Raw genomic sequence first — 20,729 nt, 5'->3', positions numbered from 1 at the left:
ATATCTTTGCAATAGTCTCTATTTAAACCTTCTTGGCTTACCAAATTTGTGTGTTCCCCATTTTTTCCCCTGTGGAAACTATGACTGACATAGCTGTAGACACTATATTTATAGGTGAAATATCAGAAAAAAAAATGATCAAAGAATGTTGAAGAAAAATAATTGGAGAGATTAAATGCCAATGTGTAAATTTCTCACATGTCTATTTTTCTATATAATTGCATATAGCTGGAAATGGATGGACTGGTTTTCAGATTTTGAATTACCTTGGTGATGGGAAAATATTGAATGTGAATGTCAGTAAAGAAACTACATAAAAAGACAGTAGGATTTCCTTGTGGCACTTGATTTTGTATAAAATATTTATTTAAAGACAAATTTCAATATAAAACATTTTATATTAACTGAAACTCAAGTACAATGTCTTGAGAAAATACTACAAAATCAAAAGTGCCATTTACAATAAAGTAGTTACCTCTGACCCTATCTTAAACTATAGTATTTGCTAAAATAAATATTTATTTAAAATGAAATGCTTAAAAATATTTTTTATTTTATCTAGTGAATAATAACTAGGAGAACAAGGTGTACCCATCAGTCTAACGTTCTTAAATGACTAACGAAAGTAAAAGAAAAGAAGACCAATATGTTCTACTAGTAATATGATTGGTAGTAGAGCGATAAACATCTATTAATATGACATATTTAGAATTTAAAAATTCCTAACTTTGCATTCTCCAGAGCTTCCTGACCATTACAAGAATCTTTGCTGTATAACTCAATTATTCTGGATGCAATATAATGGTTAATAGGCAATTATGGGCAATGAATGACATGTAAATCCAAGGTAGGTATTAGTCACTGAGTGATTTTAGCTTAATTTCAAATATTATAAATGCCAACTCTACAATAATCTCATAAGCCTTTTGTTATTTCTCTTTGAAATCTTAAATCTAGATTATTGTGGGTGACAGGTATGCCATAAATATATCAAGAGAAGAACAGATGATATAGTGCATACTTTTAAGTAAATATGTATTATATGTCTAAAAAACAAGTTGTCGTTAATGTTGGTATAGATTTTTATTTACATTTGCTAATAAATGAGAATGAATGTTATTAGTAATATAATAAAAGTTTAAATAAAAGTGTTTAAGTTTGAGATTTCTTAAAAACGTTTTTAATTTAAATTTCAATTTTCTATTATAATTCAAACCCCATCAATAATGTCATAACAAACAATAACTTAGCAAAGTGGACTATTGTTCAATTAGCAGACTGAACATATTAAATATAATAGATATTCTAATTGAAGCCTCTGTTGTGAAATCTAAGACGTGTAATATTTATGACCATGAAAATAAATAATTTCATTTTTTTATTTGTACTGATATACTTCTAAAACAATATTTTGCTTAAGCCAGTGACTATTATTATCAATCGAAGTGAATACAGGACACTAATTAGTCAATTTGATGATTACTAATTTTCTTCAGGTAATAGTGTTTAGCATTAAGCAATAACAAACACACATGATTTACACATTTTTTTAAGTATGTCTTATCTTCAATTTCTGACATTTACAAAGGTGAAATTTAAATTGAAGGGTTATTTGCAACTGAAAAGAGTACAATCTCATATCAAGCACATTCTCATGGGAAGTAAATCACAAATAGAAAAAAACGCTCATCAAAATAACAAGCTTTAAATACTTGCAGACAATGTGGAGAGTAGATCTCTGCTTATTATGTTTAAACATTCTAGAAATATTAAATGCAAATAAAAGTAACTGAATATTTTAGTAGAAGATAACTAGAAGTCATTCACTGCAAAAACATGTGTCTGAATAATTTTATATGAATAGTAATTTGCCTACATATTTTTGAAGCTACTACTACCATGTTATCTAAGATGAAAACCATCAGGATAAGTCTTCCTTTGGCAAGTCTGGGTTCTCTATCTGTCCTATATCAAAAACTGTTCCTATTTAATGCTATTATGTGAAGCTTTAAAAATATGTTTTACATAATATTTCACTTTAGTAAAAATGAAGAACTCAAAAGGGGGGAAAATGGATTTTTTTTTTTGGTTAGTATATTTTTCAGAAAAATACATTTCAGCAAAATTCCTACTGGGAAAACAGTAATTACTTAAGTTGGCAGCACACATTTGGCATAATAAAGAAGGAAATATAAAAGTCCTTCATGTAACCAAAGTGTTTATCAGTTTTTAGAACACTCCTGTTACTGCCAGATTCAAGGAAATATTTAATTAGGAATTGGCTCTCTTCTCTTCACTAACTGAAGGTGCTATCCTCTGTACTCTCCTGGGTGCTAAAGAGATCAGTAGCATAAACAGCATCATATTCTGCTTACCAAATATCTCCATTAGTAACTAGATATGACAATAGGTCAAATCCTTCAGCTTTGGGGCTAAGAAAAGTAAAATCTGCATTCAGTTATAGAAATATAAGTTCCCCCAAACACTGCTTTCAAGAACTTCTGTTTGGAAATTCTCCATTGTACCTTGGCTCCTGTTCTTTTGGGAGTGTTTTCAGCTGGCTAGTTTGTATCAATATAATAGGAATATAATCTCATATGTGAACTGTCCACCATGCATAAAACCAAAGGAACAGTGTAGGTCTTTAGATATGCCCATATATAACTTATATCCCCAATTGTCATATTACTTTTAAATTTATTGAATATTTTTATTATTTAAAGATGTGTTGAATCTTTAATACAAAAACAATCCATTTTATTATTTAAAAATCTCAAATAGTACAACTATCCCTGAAACATTCCTTGGGACACTCCACCCTTACTCTCAAGGAGTGTTAACGGTTTGCATTTATACTTCTATGGTTCCAAGTGTACTTTTATTTTACAATATGTCATAGACATCTTTCTATGGCAGTAAATAAAAATTCTCCCCATTTGTGTTCATGGAAGCACATTATCATATATTTTGGATGTATCATAATTTATTTGAATATTTCTTTAATAATATTTTGTTCTCTCCAATTTTACTTATAATGCTGTGTTGAACCTGATACATAGAGAAGATAAACACAAAATATAGTTAAAAAATAATTCACATAGAGTACTTTGGTTTAAAAATATTTTAAATTATGTTATTTTATTTGATGAGTTGGTGTGTGGACAGCATCTCTTTGAGGCAGTAATTTTCTTAGCATTTTACAAATGAGAAAATATACTCCAGAGAGTTTAAATAAAGTAGCGGATAAATTCCAATCTTGGAATCCAATTCTTTGCACTCTACAATAACATTCTCTTGCTCAGATATTCTTTTAATAAATGTGTAAAGTAAGCACCAAGTAAAAATACTGAAGTCTACAGCCATATCACCTTGAACATGCCCAATATCGCCTGATCTCGGAAGCTAAGCAGGGTCAGATCTGGTTAGTACTTGGATGGGAAACCACCTAGGAATACCAGGTGCCGTAGGCTTTAAAAAAATTAATATAAATAAATAAATAAATAAATAAATAAATGCTCCCTCATTATAAAAAAAAAGTTAAAATACTGAAATAACAGAGTAAAATAGGATTAGTTTATAATATGTTCAAATAAATAAGTAAGTTTCCCAAATTTGTAAGCAATTTGGTCTTCTTTTCTTAGTAGATATTATTGAGCAATTTTGGGCACTAGATGATTAACAAGACATAGGCCTTATCACCTGGTGGTACTTTGTTAATAGTTCTAATGTGTAATATTGATAATGCATATTAATTATTAAAAATAAGAACCAGAAAACATATATAGTAGGAAATGATAGTAAGTACTCAACAACACTTTAGTTAAAGTTAATATTAGTTTCTTTTCATTTTATAAGAATTTACAAATATTTTGTGATTAGAAACATAATTCAATTAACATTTTATAAAGGGAATTTCAAGACATAAATGATACAATATTTAGTTTAAGCTATATTTGAAAAAAATAATGTTTTAAGGACCATTCATGTATTAAGAGTTAATACTCTGGTTCAGATATTATACTTTAAGTTAAATATAAACAGAGCTCTGGCAAATTATCTTAATGTTAAGAACAAAGAAATAATCTATCAGTATACTTTGCTATTATCAATAACTCAGAAGTGTTAAGTAATTTTTATATGGCTAGCATGCAAAGAGGTATAAGAAAGATAATTACACAGCACAGTATAAAAATTGTTTAAAAATTGTTATCCAAATACCTTAGTTTTATATTCTAATATTTTTATATTTTAACATTTATGGAACATTTATGTTGGAGTACAGGCCTACCATTTGCCATGTTAGCTAATTATAATAAAGCAAGACATCAATTAATTTATGTAACATTCAGTAACTAACATGCACTGGCATGATGCTTAGGATATAAGGGTGAATAAGATAAACATAGTCTCTATCCTTATAACGCTTACAGTTCAGTGAGGATGAGATTTAAGGAAATAGGCAGTTTACATATAAGAAAGTGGACAATGAAAGGAAAGTACCAGATTCTTTGAATATAGAATTGAGGGATATCTAATGTGTATAGGGATATTCATAAGATTCTCAAGAGGAAGTGAAAGCTCCGGGATGCATAGGAGACTTGTTGAGACATAAAAAATGGTTAGGTGCCAAGTAGAAGGTGGGAGGAGAGAGACTGGGTAGAGAAGACTGTATTGTGGCTGAAAGAAAAGTGAGTTCATAGGTGTGAAATCAACAACAAAAGTCATTTCAGGGAACAAGAGATGTTCGGTAAAGCTGGAGTACAAATATGAATAATTGAATGATAATTGAAAGAAAAGCAGGGACCAGATCTTCCCAGCCCTTGAAAGACATGTTAAGAGATTTGGACTTCGTACTAAAAGCAATGAGGAGATGGAGATAAATATCACACATGCTATCATCACAGGGTTTAATCAGAAACTCCCTTTCCAAAATGAAAATAAAAAATATAACAGGCAGTTAAAATTCAAGGCTATTAAATATATATATTTATTAATTATATGCTTATATATTATATATTACATATTATACTTTAATTATGGTATAAAATTTCACTTAAATAGTGATTAAAATAATTTAAATATACTGTAACACCACATACACTTCCTAGAAGAATAATTTTAGGTGGAATATAAGGAATAGAGATGGTCTGACTTATAATCATGGTCAGGAAAATAATGTTATATGCATTGATAAATAGACTCAAGAGTACAAATATCCAGAGTGATGATAGTAGCATGAATTTTCATATTTAGAGGACGTCACCTAAATATTAGGCAATAATTTGAAGAGCATTATAAAATATTCTAATGTGAGACCAGAAAATCCTTTCACCCAGAAAATTTTAATTGCACATATTTTCTCTGTTTTATTCCATGATTTTTATGATCTTATTTTGCCAATAGTAATGGTTATTTTATTTGTCAATTTGGCTAAGCAATGGCTCCCACTTGTTTGGTCAAATGCCAGTCTAGATGTTACCGAGAAGGTACTCTAAAGATGCAATTACTATTTACAATCATTTGAGTTTAAGTAAATATCACCCTTGACACTAGGAATGGGCCTCGTTTTTAAGAGCCAAAACTGAAAATTCCTAGTATAGAAAAAATTCTGCCTCAAGACTAACATAGAAATTCTGCCTGGTCTCTCATCTTTTCCATCTTATTGATACCCACTATGTAGTATCCAAAGCTGTTCGATATGCATGTACAATAAAGGGTTCTATGTGTATATATGATGCTTTCCCATCATCTGCCAATGCTTTTTATTCTTACCTAAATGTATCAAATTCTGACTGTTTCATGGCCTAATTTATATTTCAACAGTGCTCTGAATGCTTTCCTAAAACACCCCATTTTCATGTCTAACCAAAGTGAAAGCAATCTCATTCCGGGAAATCCTTTTTATCTTGATTTCGTTTATGGCACTTAATTCTACATTTTATTATGATTATGTCTGTAAGCGACAATTCACCTAATAGACAAAGTTTGTTGAATAAGAAGTTTCATTATAGATATGTAGTAAATATTTAAGGGATAATATCTCATATTAAGATAAGGTAATTGGTAAGTAGACATCATGTCTGCTAAATCATTGGCCAACTAATATTTATTGAATGAAGCATTACAGGAAAGAATACAGTGAAGGCAATACCTGTGTATGACCTGTGAATAATCCCCACATTACTGTGGTGTGCAATGCACATTATGTAGTATACAATAGATGTTGGTAGGGACGAATACAGCAGGATCATGCTTCGTAAAGTATATCCCAAAGTCTGCTGGAATTAGATCCAGCATGGATGTTTATTTGGAAAACATATTATTGGTTCTCAGACCATATCAAATCAATTTTGATTCAGAATCCAAGAATAAGGCTCAGAAATCTCATATTAAAGATCCTTGGCCACTCCCCTCTCCCAATGATTTTTTGCATTCTGGAGTTTGAAAATGCCACAAGATGAGCACTTATTGAAGAAGAAAAACCAAGTATATACCTTTAAATGTTAAAAGTTGTTCACAAAATGCTACTGTTAACTATAACATTTTTCTAAATTTATTCTGTTTAGCATCATTGCACAAATATATAGCACAGAAACAAATGGGAGTTTCCAAGTTTCTGCTGTTCATTAGAGGGTAAATCACATTAGGTTATTACCCTAAAATCCAAGGACCTAGAATCTTAGAATTTCTGGGAACCCTTCATGTTACTAGCCTCTCTTAGAGTCCCAGCCTCTAACCAGGTGCCAAGCTCCCCTTTCTTTCTATCTATTGGCATTGTTAGTGAAAATAACAGCTCTGAGTATTTGCACCAGGTGGCAACCTTGTGTGTCTGTGCTATTGCTTTATGGGCTCATGTGTGATAGACATATTTTAAAAGGTTGTATCTGAGGTTGGAGAATGAGTGCTATAGAGATGAGGCATTTTTAAAGAGCTGATTGGGATAGACTGTTGAGTCTGAGCTTGGAGTGGAGCTAATAGAATGATCCACCTTATTTAATTTTAGCTGCCTGAGACAGTCAAATGTACTATCAGGGTTTTGTCCTATAAAAGATCCTGACTTAGTCTTCTTTAAAGCCCTCTTTACGACTATCATGATTCTTTTTAGCCTGTAATTGCACCCCAGAGTGATTGCCCTTGTCTTCTCCTTACTTCCAGAGATAAGGGAATGTACATTAAATGCCAACTTGATCCACCTTCTTTAGCTCTTTTGATCTGAATTTTAGTTAAAACATAAACTATAAGTTTTCTAAGAGATGGCCTTATTTATTTGAAGATTTACTTAACAAAGAAAACTTAGCAAACATATCTTTCTAATAATGTTCCAGTGAGGTGTATTTTGTTATATATATCAAATGCATAGAGTGGACCTTTCACAAATCATTTCCCTCTGAATTAAGGTCAATTTGTAAAGCCACATAAAATTTAGAATCCAATTATTTTATGTCTAGCACTCATCTTTAATTTGAAACCATTCTCTAAATTAATATCAAAGAAAGTATATCTGATAATGTTTAGCAGATATGTATCTTAGAGATAGAACTGGGATATTTTCTTGGAATGTCCTTACTTTCTAAAGCTTTCTCTAATTCATAATTCAAACTTCTAAAATTTTGAAAATATAAGATACAAGTTATGTTTTCATTTTTTTCTATTTTTCACAAACGATATATGTGAGTTTAATTAGTCCATCAAGTACTTCTGGTAAAAGAAATTGGATTAATGAGTAAACCTAAAATGTCAATATAAAAATGACAGTGAAAAGGTATGCACATGAACACATAACGTATTTCTCTTTGGCAATGGCAAATAACAATGTTGTCTTCCTGAATATAAATTGTGAAAAAAATAGGCATTTTATTCTAAAATATAGAATGAAACATTCCTAATAGGAACACTTTCATGAGAGTATGTCAACAATTAAATAAATTTTATCAAATATACTACTATCCTACATCTTTTGCTAATAAAATGCTGTCACATTATAGAACTCTATTGTCATTGTTTAACAAGAGGCACAGATAAAATGTCACCCAAATACACCATAAATGCAATGGAATTAATTTCTCTAAAATTTATCTCATAATTTATCTGCAATTTATCTGTTTTATTTTTCTGACCTTTCAAAACCAAATGTATATTAAATGTTTTAATAATTCTTTCTGCAAATCCATTAAAACTCATGCTCAATCAAATTTTGACAGACTTAAATAGGCAATATACATATATGAAACACTGGATTTACAAATTAGGCTTTGGACAGCCTTTTGAAAATTAAATCCAGTGTGCCTCAGCCAATAAAGAATAAGAAATACCTTCAAAAATGAATTTAAAGAGAAAAGAGTAAACCTGAATAAGAATGACTATAAAGTCACATAATGTAGTATATTTATAAATATACCCTCTAAATATTCTCAGAAATTTCAAGTTTCTCAAGTAAACGATTCTCTTAGTTGGGGGACTGCAGCATCACAAAGGACAAAATATTGAAAAGTATTTTGTTTCCACTAAAAATAACCTATATCCTTTATAAGAAATTATATATATATATATATATACATATTCATTAATATATATATTCTTTAAAAGTCATTCATTTTCTATTTAAAAATATATAACAAATTTTGTAGAAAATAAGAAATTCAAATTATTTTCCACCAAATCCTCTTACTTTGACGTTAGTTGTTTTAGACATATAACATTAGTCTACCAAGGCATATTTTAGCATACTAAGGCATATATAGAAAAGAAGCAATCAATTCTTTCATTATTCGGGGCAGGGAAATCCCCTGTTCCTTGAGTTATACAGAAATACGTCTAAGAAATATCAATGAAATGAGAACACTGATGTCTCCACCACCTCAGCCCCACTTTAGTAAGTCACTGCATTTTATGTAAGAATTGCGGAAGCAGTGTGTTACATTGAATTTGGCATCCTGTTGGAGTCAGACAGCAAAAGTACAGCCTGAGGATGGATTTACTATTTCTTAATAGGCCCAGCCAAGCTAGTATCCATAAATCCAAAGAGAACAAGAACTTAGAAGGAAATCATTTGGTAAGCAGGAGAGAAAATAACCTCTATCTGTGAGCTTCACTTTCTTAGGTCTAGATCTTAAAGAGGCAAACTAGTTCAACCAATGCTCCTGGGCATTAAGGCTAAGATAGAGCTCTTTCACATGAAAGGCAGCCCTTGAAACTCAGATTTGATGCCATAGGGGTAAACCATATCTTATAAGAAAACATGTTAGTTGCATGCTGTACTCAGTATTTATTTACCGATTATTATTCTCCCGTCTAGATTTTGCTGCAGGATTTTGTTACAGCCTATTATGCATAATGTATATTTTGAATTTTCTTGAAAGAAAATACTGTTTACAGCACATTCCAAATGTATTTGACAAATTCTTTCTTTTTAGGGAGTAATGTTTTCATAAAAATAGTTTAGAAAAGATGCCATAGCTCTTAGAAAAAAATATTTTTAAATGATTCAACCTTTAATATGGGATATCAAGAAAAGGTATTCATATATGAACCAAATACATTAAAAAGGAGCATCAGATGCTTTTCCCTCCCAGATCAGGGGGAAAACCTAAAGGAAAAATGAATATTATGGAGCAAAAGTAATGGCTTTTGCTCCATAATAAGTGTATTAATAGAAATAGGGGGTAGTGGTTGATAGGCAGGGACATCTGAAGGCAAAGAAGAGTACGTCTTCTCTCCTTTCCTGACTGGTCATGGTAAAGAGGGGACTGTCACTGTCAAGAATAGGAGAGTATTTTTAAAAACATATAAAATTAACTTCTTAAATTCTAAACCTTAGAATTAACTTCTTAAATTCTAATGGGTAGGTTTTAATATTTCTATATCCATTTGGAAATCACATTGTTTTCAAGAGAAAAAAAAAAAAAAAACAGAAACAAACGTCAATAATGCCATCTCCTGAAGAGACCTATAGCTGTCGCCTCTAGGCAATGTGATTTCTCTTCCCACATGAAGCCTCCCAAAGTTTGCTCAAGCTACATATCTATGCCTAAGGGAAGCAAGAGGCCCTCTCAATGTGGAAAGACTTCTTCTATTACCAACCATAGAGGTTAAAGACACAGGTTGATCATTTTAGGCAGCTCTAATGAATACAACATGGAGAGAAGGACTCTAGTCTGCCTAAAGGGCAAGAAATTGGGGAATGGAAATCTGAAAAGATGAGTTTTATTAATTGCAAAGCAATACCTTGTCCTTGGCAGATCATTCTTCATGAATCTACATATCTAGACATTAATAGCCATTTTGCTCCAGGGTTAGTTTGCTCGAAATATTTATATAAGCATACACTTCTGAAAAGATGGAGATAAAGATAACCTCCTCCCCTCCTCAGTGAAAGCGAGATTTGCTTACTTTCCAAGGTATGCAATAAAGAATTCAACCTAGCCTAAATTTAACTTTGCCCTTGGCTTCTAGAAGGTAATCACTAAACTCCTGGAAAGTCATGCCTGATAGAAGTATTTTTGTTTGCCTGGGGGCCTTGGGTCACACTGGATAGTCTAACAATAGAAATTTGGGTGAGATTGGCCCACACCAGATTTGATTCGGGGTGGGAGCACTGGGTCACTGAGTTTCAGTTTGTCCTCAAGACGGACTGGAGACAAAGACTGGCCATGTGGGCAGTCAATTATGCTTAAATAACAGAGCCTCCGAAAACTCTTGACACCAAGGTTCAGGTGTGCCTCTCTGGTTTGGCAGTCCTCTGCCCATTCTGTCACACAGAGTTGCTGGGAAAACGATGCCGTCCATGAGTCCACTGGGTGAGGACAATTGAAACTCTACGGTCGAAACTTTCTTGGTCTCTGCCACATGCATGCATCTCTTCTTTAGGCTGATATTAATCTGTATTCTTTCATTGTAATAAGCCATGTCTCAAGTATAATGGCTATCAGTGGGTTCTCTGAGTCCACACAGCAAATTATCAAAATTGAGGGTGGTTTTAGTGAACCCCAGATATGTAATTCAGGTCAGAAGTGAGAATAGTCTTGTGGATTATTCCCTAACCTTGCAGAAGAAAATAAAAACAATTTTTTCTCCAGGACAAAGGATGAGAAGATTTACCAAAAGCCTATATAAAAAATAGAATCATCTAATTTCAGGGTTCTTCTTATATATACCTTTGCCACATGTCTAGACATCAGCTGCTCTCATGACATTGCCCTGTGGAAACTGGGGCTCAGGGAACACTACGATGTTACCCTGGATGCTGCTTATGCTATAAGCAATAAATTATTTTGTCTCTGACCCGAATACCTCATATCTTTCTGCCAATATGTATGCAATTGTGACAGGCTAACTCATTAGTTTAAGTACAGGATGAAATCTCAAACCCTTTTATAAATTCTGACTTGATGGTTTAATACTGGTACTAACCATGGCTACCCAATTGTTTATCACCCACCTTTAGAAAAATTTATTAACTAAAAAATTCATTCTAAGAGTGAGCTTTGCCAGTTGGAAATGGTTTCAGTTACATGAGATACTTTCTTTAAAATGCAGTGAAGAGACTTTCAGGTGGAGTTAAAGAAGTGTATATCAGACATTCTTCTGATACACAGAAACATTTCACTCTATGCCTGATAAAGCAAACTCATTTTGTAGTGTGAAGGTCTATGGCACTGCTGCCACAGACTGTCATGGGGTGACTGATAATTTAAGGTGACAGCATCTATTTACCATGTGACATCCTGTGCATGCTCTTTGGACTTACTTAAAAACAAAACAAAAAAATAATCACCTGCTATGTTTTGCAATGCTTACTTCCCTTGGCTGCTAAATTTTCCAAATCTAATTCCCATCTAGAAACATTTATGACTACAAGCTAGCACAGTATCACCGCTTTAAGAATTCAGACTTTAGTGCCCGCCTACATATTGACAATCTCTTCCTATACAGAAAAGACTCATTCTCAAATAGTGCCGTGCAGCAAAGACTGAAAACTTAGTTACACATGGCTAAAATTTTAATAGTAACTCAGTGTGTTTATTCTTTCAGCTCCATGGAAGGTCTCTCAGTATACAGGTGTTATCATTTCTATTCAAGAGTCACTGAGGGAAATATAAACAAATGATACAATAACTTAAAACATGGACAATTGCATCTGAACTCCTAGTGTGAAATCTATTCAGTCTCCAATTCTATAGGATGACAGACATGTATTACCAGAAAACATAAGTCAGGAAAACATAAATTTTTATGAATCAAATTCTCAAAAATAAGAATTTTGAAGTAAATATGAATATGTGTAAGGTAGAAGCATAATTCATAAAAATAGCAATTTTAATAAATTATTTTACTATTCTTCAGACCAACCCCAATGCCAAATACGAAGGGCGGAAAAAAAAAAATCTATTTTCAGGGAATTGTTCCCAACAGTCAGAAAAATACATTCTCCCAAATATGGTAACAGACCCACTGGCCTCACAATACTGTTTTAACAGAAACTCCATTAAGACTTCCGTGATATTGAAAACCGAATTTTCAAAAAATTCAGGTTTTTAACTGGCAACAATATAACTTTTTCATAGTAAATATTTTGTCTTTATAGTTATGCAAATAATCATTAAGCCTCCTAAAAGATAAAAGCATTTCTCCTCTTTTATATCCTATATACACTTGCAATTCAGTTCTGATTTGATTTATATAGTGTTACCACAGTGTGCCATAACTGAGAGACCTAAGTGACTGAGATTATTTGCATCGAAACAATTTTATTATGTTGTATGCAGTTTAGCTAGATGTCCTTATTACTGATGCAATTGTTATCCCATAGCAGCAGCAGAAAAAAAATAAATAACATTTCTGAGCCTGACTAAAATAAGAGTACTTCTCACTTTCCTCCTGCTGTGTGAAAACGCTATTTTCATATAAACTACAGACTATACTGGTGAACCTAATGGGATCTGACAGTCCATCTTAAACAGTGTCATTAGGTAACAAAGAAAAATCTGAAGCTATATAACCCTTGGTCATTTTGATGACTGTTTCTTTTTCTTTCAATTTGAATAGGTAACTGGAACTCTCAATCGGCTTTCTGAAATTTTGTGCTTTTTAATCTGGGTTTCTCTCTGGATAGTTCTTTCATCATAAATCAATGTTTTAAGCAAATGCTTGCAAAAATATGGTTAGTGAGATACTGAGTCATAAGAGAATATCACTAATGAAGCACTGTTTCCATAATATTATTTGTAGATTTTGCAACCTCACAAAATCATACAAAACCAAAAAAGTAAATTGGGAAATATCTGGTTCCCAAATTTCCTTTAAATAAATGGTATCGAATGAAAAACTTAAGTAACAAGTTTCAGAATATGCATATTAGATAAAAAAACATTGTTACTGAATATGTAATAAACCATTTTCAGGAAAAGGATCTGTGTTATTAGGGCAACATAAAAATATTCATTCATTTGTACCTAATGAAGTAAAAGGCAAGGCCAGTTTAGAAAATAATTTGTGTTTAAATAACAACATAGCATTTATAAACCAAACGTGTAATCCTTTTAAGTTATGTACTAATAATTGTTGTCATTTTACAGACTGATACATTTATGTTCATAGTCGTCAAGCAATTTATTCCATGTTAGACAATTTATAGGGTTTTAAATATAAAACCAAGCAATTTGAATCTTGAGCTTGTGCTCTGTTATCTTTCAGTATCCTGTGAGAAAGGCAGAGAAAAGCTAACTTTAAGAGCAGAATATTGACTTAACCAAAGTTTTAATATTAGTAAGTAGTTGGAAAAGGGCTTCCTTCACTTTCATTCTCACTTTCATTCTCAGAATTTCTTCAAATTCTTTGTTTTACTCTCATTATTTTCTGGCTTCCTGCTTTAACACTCAACAATTTTAAAGTCTTCTTCTTCAAATTAATTTATTTTCACCCACTCCATTTCCCTCTTCACTTCCCTAACCACAGTTTCATATCAGGATGACAGAAGTAAATGGCCAATATCTATAACTCTCCCACGGTTACAGTGGCAGGATTTTTCTAACCCAATGAACCTATACATGATGAAATTCAAGAAGTGGGCTTAGTAAAAAATTGAAGTGCAAGATTTTAGAAAATTAGGGGAACAGTATTTCATGGTTTCACCTCTATTATCCATGACCACATCTTAATCATGAAACAACAAATTGTTATTAATTGTTAACTAAAAAGTCAGCTTCAGTGTTATACATTCATTATGTCATGTAATTCTTATAGCAATCCCATTATTGTTGTTTCTGTTTTATATTATGGAAACTAAGGCTCTTAATAGTTATGTAACTTGCCTGAAGTTCAAGAGTTGGGAAGCAGCAGAGTAGGTGTTAGGGCCCAGGTCTGTCTGAAGGCCAATAAACCCTGAAAGCTCCTAAACTCTCTGTTATAATGTGTAATATCATCTATACATAAGCTAGATGTAGTAATTAATACAATTATATCAATTAAAAAATTGGGCAGGGTAAAAAGATGGGAGAGAATAAAAAGAATTATAACCAAATAATATTTGGCATTAGAAAATACTGATGCTAAAATAATTACATTGTCATAGTATATTCTTTTTTATTCATCACCTTTTAAAAGATTTTAAGGAATATTTAAATACTCTTAATTTCCTTAGTTTGGGGGTTCTACAATATGGTAAATGCATTAACCCAAGGAGAGTGAATGAGAAATAATAGCCTAATTAAAACCCATAAAAATGGCTTTTTTAGTCTCTTCACCATGGGAGAAGATTTTAACTACATAAAAGTAGGATCATTTGTAAGCATCTGCTGTTATATATTACTGCCTTTGAAATAATGCTCTTGAATAGACATGTTGACTTTTCTTTGGGGAAAAGTTAAGCATTAATCCCATTAACTACTGGGTATGAGCGACAATGTAGACCTTTCCTCTTAGAGGTATAAATAAATACATATATACATATATAAATAAATATATAAACAAACAAACATAAATAGGTCTTATCTATTTTTCTGTTCCTTTATCCTTATAAAACTCATTTTACATATTTTCGACATATAAAATATAGTTGTTAAATTTAAAAAAACATAAATCTGTAAAACATGTTTTATACATACAAAAATATATTTCATAATATTATTTTTTATGTTAAGTTAGATTTTCCCAAAGCCTAGTTTTGAATATTCTACTTTTCAAAAGCTGTCAATGGAGCAATACTGTCTACCAAATCAACTAACTCTAAAACCTTATCTGACCATCCAGGTTGATTCTGAACCTTGCCAAGATCCACCTGCATAGACAAACACTCCATCCATACACATAACCTTTGATCACTGTCTGAAATTGCTTTTCTATTGCCATTTCCATGTTTTTGTTGTTCCTTCCCTTTCCCAAAATATGAAGCTCTATCTATAAATGCCTTGGAAATTTTACCTCTTCTTCAAAATTCAGGTAAACTTCCACTATTTAAATAAATCATGTAAAAACAGACATAGATCAATGAAACAGAAGAGAGCCCAGAAGTAAATTCATGCATATATGGTCAATTAATTTACAACAAAGAGGCCAAGAATATATAATGGAGAAAGGACAGTCTCTTCAATAAATGGTATACGGAAAATTGGACAACCACATGCAAAAGAGTGAAACTGGAACACTATTTTACACTATACACAAAAATTAAATCAAAATGGACTAAAGACTTGAACCTAAGACCTGAAACCATAAAACTCTTAGAAAAAAACAGTCATATTCTTTTAGACTTTGGTTTTGGTTATGATTTTTTTAATCTGACATCGAGAGCAAAAGCAACAAAAGCAAAATTAAACAAGCGGGACTACATCAAACCAAAAAGCTTCTGCATGTCAAAGGAAACCAACGAAATTAAAAGAAAAGCTACTGAATGGGAGAAAATATTTGCGAATCATATATCTGATAAGGGACTAATATTCAAAATATATAATGAAAATAGCTAAAAAAAATCTGATCAGAAAATGGGCAGAAGATCTAAATAGACAGTTTTCCAAAGAACACATACAGATGGCCAACAGGTACATAAAAAGATGCTCTATATCACTAATCATCAGAGAAATGCAAATCAAAACTACAATGAGGTATTAGCTCACATCTGTTAAAATGGCTATTATCAAAAAGACAAGAAATAAAAATTGTGGGTGAACATGTAGAGAAAAGAGAACCCTTGTGTGCTGTTGGTGAGATATAAATTGATACAACCACTATAAAAACAGTATGGAGAATCCTCAAAAAATTAAAAATAGAACTACCATATAATCCAGTAATTCTATTTCTGGATATTTATTAGAAGAAAACTAAAACATTAACTCAAAAAGATAAATGCATCTCATATTCACTGCAGCATTACTTATAATAGCCAAGATATGGAATCAACCTAAATGTCCATCCATGGATAAACATATATATATAATTTTATATACATATATAAAATTCAGCCATAAAAATTCAGCCATTTGTGACAGCATAGATCGACTTTAAATACATTATGCTAAGTGAAATAAGTAAGAAGAAGAAAGATAAATACCACGGGATCTTACTTATATGTGGAATCCAAAAAACAAACAAACAAAACCTAAGCTCATAGATACAGAAAACAGGTTGGTGGTTATCAGAGACAAGGGGTGAGACAATTCTCTGTTAAAGCACCTGACATGATACCTGGGATAGAAGGTAAGCTTTCAATAATATCCTATTATTTGTCTGGTACTCCTCCATACATCAATATAAAAAGATAAAAAGTGATTTCTGCCCTTATGGTTCTTACTTTCCAGCTATGGGTCAGTGTAGATTTAGATGTGTCAGGACTCTCCATATGCCCCCTTGGTTGATTACTGCACAACTTTATTTAGTAGGTCTCTGTGCTAAGTCATAATTGATAGAGTTTAAAAAAATTCTCATAAAAATAAGTAAGCTTTGGTACTATCAAAGTTATATAAAGTGATCTCTAATGCCTATATCTATTATCAAAGCTCTATTAAAAAATTGAACTAAACTGGAAAATGTTACACAGCATTTTAAAATTTTTAAATAAAAATTTCATATAAATATTTAATCTGTTCAAATATTATTAGATTATATATTTTTAAAATTATGCCTGAAGAAATTATTTAGAATTCGGTAGTTAACCTTTTTTTCTCCCATACTTCATGAGTTTAAGAACATTGGAGAAGTATTTCTCAAAATTTAAGATGCATAAGAATAACTTAAGTATCGTGTTAAAATGTAGATTCTGATTTAGTAGAGCCCAAATTCTCCATTTCTAGCTCCCGAATGATACAAATGCTGCTGCTCTGTCGACCACATTTCTGAGTTAGCAAAAGCGTTAGAGAACACTTAATGTAGAGACTATGTCAGTAAGAAGAAATCTAAGCATGTGCAAAATAATTAATTTTAGTGGGCATTAAATATGACAAAAAAATCTATAGAAATAACAATAAACATTTTCATAAACGCATATTTTTAAATCGGTATTTTTAAGAGTAGCACAACATGTAGAAATGCCTAAAGAGAGGACTGAAAATATTCCTATTGAGTTAACCTGGCCTAAACACAAAAGAAAATGATAGACCTCAGGTGAGCAGCTAAGCATAAAGTAATACAATAACAACACCTGGTTCAGAGAACAGTTAATGTTTCTTCCTTGCAGTGAAACCTGATTTGAATTCTTACTCTGAATGGCTTAAAAGTAAAGACTAATGTTAAAGCAGCAGTATCTCATCTATTTTTTATATGCCTGCCTATGTATGTGTTATTCATTTTTATTTCTTTTAGCCTTCCAACATCTGCTTAAATTCCTATTAAAAGTAACAGTGAGGACCTTCAGTAGCAAAGTATTTAATATAAAGAATAAGCAAATATGATGAAAAGGCTGGCATGTGATCCTATCCCCAATGCTCAGCAGAGTAGCAACTGTAAATAGTAAATGATGCTTAAACTATGTCTTTCATTCAATTGTACAATGGACTCAGAGACCCACTACTGAAGCTGCCTGTGACCATCAGCAAAATAACTGCTCTCAGCCTTTGATACAAAAAATAAAAATTAGGTGTTCTGAAGGGTAAATGGGTTATTCTTTGTTAAATCACCTGACATAATATCTGCAGCATTCTGTTTCCCAAAACACGAACATTTAGTCAATTTCAGAATATCATTGACACTCAATAAATCAATGTCATTTCTGATAAACAAAAGAATTAATGGATAAATCGACAGACAAAAATACTCTCAAATACTAATATCCAGAATCTTAGGATATTTACCTTCTCTAATTTGAAAAATAAATCCGTCAAATGAGTTCTACTAAGGATTACTGGAAAACACAGAAATGGAATAGTTTTTGAATCTTCTCAAATTCTCCCATAAAAACAGGATAGTAAAACCAAAAGTCCCTGGACATCTACTACAAAGTCCAGCTATAAATTATGCTATGAACTCCAAAATACGCAATACTAAAACTACTAATTGCTACAAAATCTGCATGGTATCAGGAATTGTGCAAGAAGAAGCAGGGGTCTGGCATGCAGCCTAACTCAACACCGAACTCTGGTAAGCACAGTGAGCCAATCAGAGAACAGCAGCCAAAAATAGGAAGAAAATAGTACAGAGTCATATTTGTGGGTGAATGCAAGGGGACCACAGTAAAGTTAGAAAGTTGGTGGAGTGGTCTGAATCACGCAAAGTCTCACAGCTAAAAAACCTAAACTCCTTTCCTGGATAAAGTCCCACACTGAAAAGGAACTCCTGGAGTATAATCTAATTTGTCCTGTGCAGAAACAAGAAGAACCAAGATAGGAAAAGGTAAAGATAGACACTTGGGGGAGTAGAGGGGAGATAGATGATTAAAAGTACAAATTAATCATTGTGATTATTTTGTGAAAATAACAGAATTGGAAGGTCTAGATTTATGAAGTTAGAAAAACTAACCTAGCCAAATGTTCTCTCTATAAAACTAATTTCCTTTAATTATGAGAAGCAATAAAGAATTTTGGTAGAATCCTACACAAGATTATTTTAAGAAAAATGAAATAAGAATCAGAATAGCATATCTAGAAACACAGCTTTGCTTATTCATGTGTTGTGTATGGCTAAGCTCCTGCTGCAAGATAAAGTCGAATTAGTTGCAATAGAAACCATATGTTCCAAAAAGCCTAATTAGTATCTGGCCCTTTACAGAAAAGTTTTACCTTCTCTAGACTAAAAGACAACTGTAACAAGACCTAACTTTTAATGGCTTGAGTAGAAGAGGCTAGCAGGGTAGACACTGGGTACAAAAGCAAACAGATAAAAAGTGGTCAAAGTGAGAGACGAAAAATAAGGAATCACGGAAGCCGAAGAAAATATGAGTAACTGTTTTAAAATATGCTAAGTCTACGTAAAAGAAGACCAAAATGTGCCTGCTGAATTTAGAGATATCAAAATAAAAGAGTTGGGAACACGCTCAATATTAGCTTTGATGGACTTTAGGGAGGTAGGTCAATAAATAGAACAGTGTAACTGGTCACTTAAGATAAACAAACAGACTTGATTTATAAAGTTATGATATGTTCTCATGCACTGGTACTTTTATAAATTTATAAGATTTGTCAAAAAAGTTCTCATAGGAATGTTTTATTTATTTTTATAAGAAATATATATATATGCATATATATATATATTCTTTTAAGATCAGATTCTAAGAAGTTAGTTTTATATTGCCTTATTGTAGAGACTCATTCCGAGACTTTAGTGTTATGTGTTCTGATGTCAAAAGCATGTATTCATACTGGGCATGCTCCAGAGTCCTGATTTAGTCCTCTTTGAGTAAAATTTAATACGAAAAATAGGTAGCTAACTTGTGAAAGACTCAACTGTAAAAATAGATGTATGTATGTGTGTAGATATAGTTCAGATCGGTTTTTCTTAGAATTTTCAGTGATACAATAATGTAAAAATATCATACATTTGGGTACAAAGTAGCTCTCAATTTTTAAGTAACGTATTCTCAATTCCAAAGCAGCAAGTGTATCCTGACTATTCTGACACTAAATGTGAATCAAGCACCAAATTATCCTTTACATAATTAATATTCAAAGGTGCAGTGGAAGTCTTTCGCCTCTTCTCATTGATTTAAAAAGCTGAATAGTTGGTCAAATGGACGTGTAAAATAAATATTCAGGCTCAGAACCACACAGACTAATAAAAAGCCACCTGGTGAGTAAGAGCTTGTAATTTCAAAAGTAGAAAAGGAAACCTGCAGCATATGAAAACCACTGAGGATTTTATTAAACTCAATGAAGAAATCTCCAGGGAAGTAAATACCCATTTAGGGGATTGGGATTTTTAAACTCTTTACAAGGCAAAGCAACTTAACAAATTAACAATGAATGTGTTTATGCAGGAAGAAAGGGGTAGTTAGAAAATGTCATTTCCTTTACAGATCTACGTTTTTAATTTTCTACTACGGCTCCTTGAAAAAAAGAAAAAACAAAACAAAAACAAAAGAAAAACCACATTTTTTTGTTGTGAAAAGATTTCAGCTTACATAAAACTAATTTACAGATATTACACAGCTAATAAACAAGTATGAACAAATATGAAACTGAGACTAATTTTCAGCAAATTACTAATTAAGGGAAATTATGCACATCTGTTTTTAAGAGTAATCATTTGTCTGATTTAAGTAAAATATTTGTTTTTGACAGTATTTTATTTTTTCTTCTGAATAGGAACAC

The 20,729-nt window shown here is 31.8% G+C and overlaps 1 protein-coding gene and 1 pseudogene across 1 annotated transcript in view; one reads left to right on the top strand and one right to left on the bottom strand.

Annotated features, from left to right (window-relative positions):
• CCSER1 (coiled-coil serine rich protein 1) overlaps positions 1-20,729 on the bottom strand; it is a 1,126,758-nt gene that overhangs the window by 781,388 nt on the left and 324,641 nt on the right. The gene's annotated exons all lie outside the window — the stretch shown is intronic.
• On the top strand, positions 3,352-3,470 carry LOC112478917 (annotated as a pseudogene).

Source organism: Pteropus alecto, unplaced genomic scaffold (genome assembly GCF_000325575.1).
Source record: "Pteropus alecto unplaced genomic scaffold, ASM32557v1 scaffold63, whole genome shotgun sequence".
Lineage (NCBI taxonomy): Eukaryota > Metazoa > Chordata > Mammalia > Chiroptera > Pteropodidae > Pteropus > Pteropus alecto.
The sequence above is the reverse complement of the archived record's forward strand: the minus strand, read 5'-3'. Positions and strand labels throughout refer to the sequence as shown.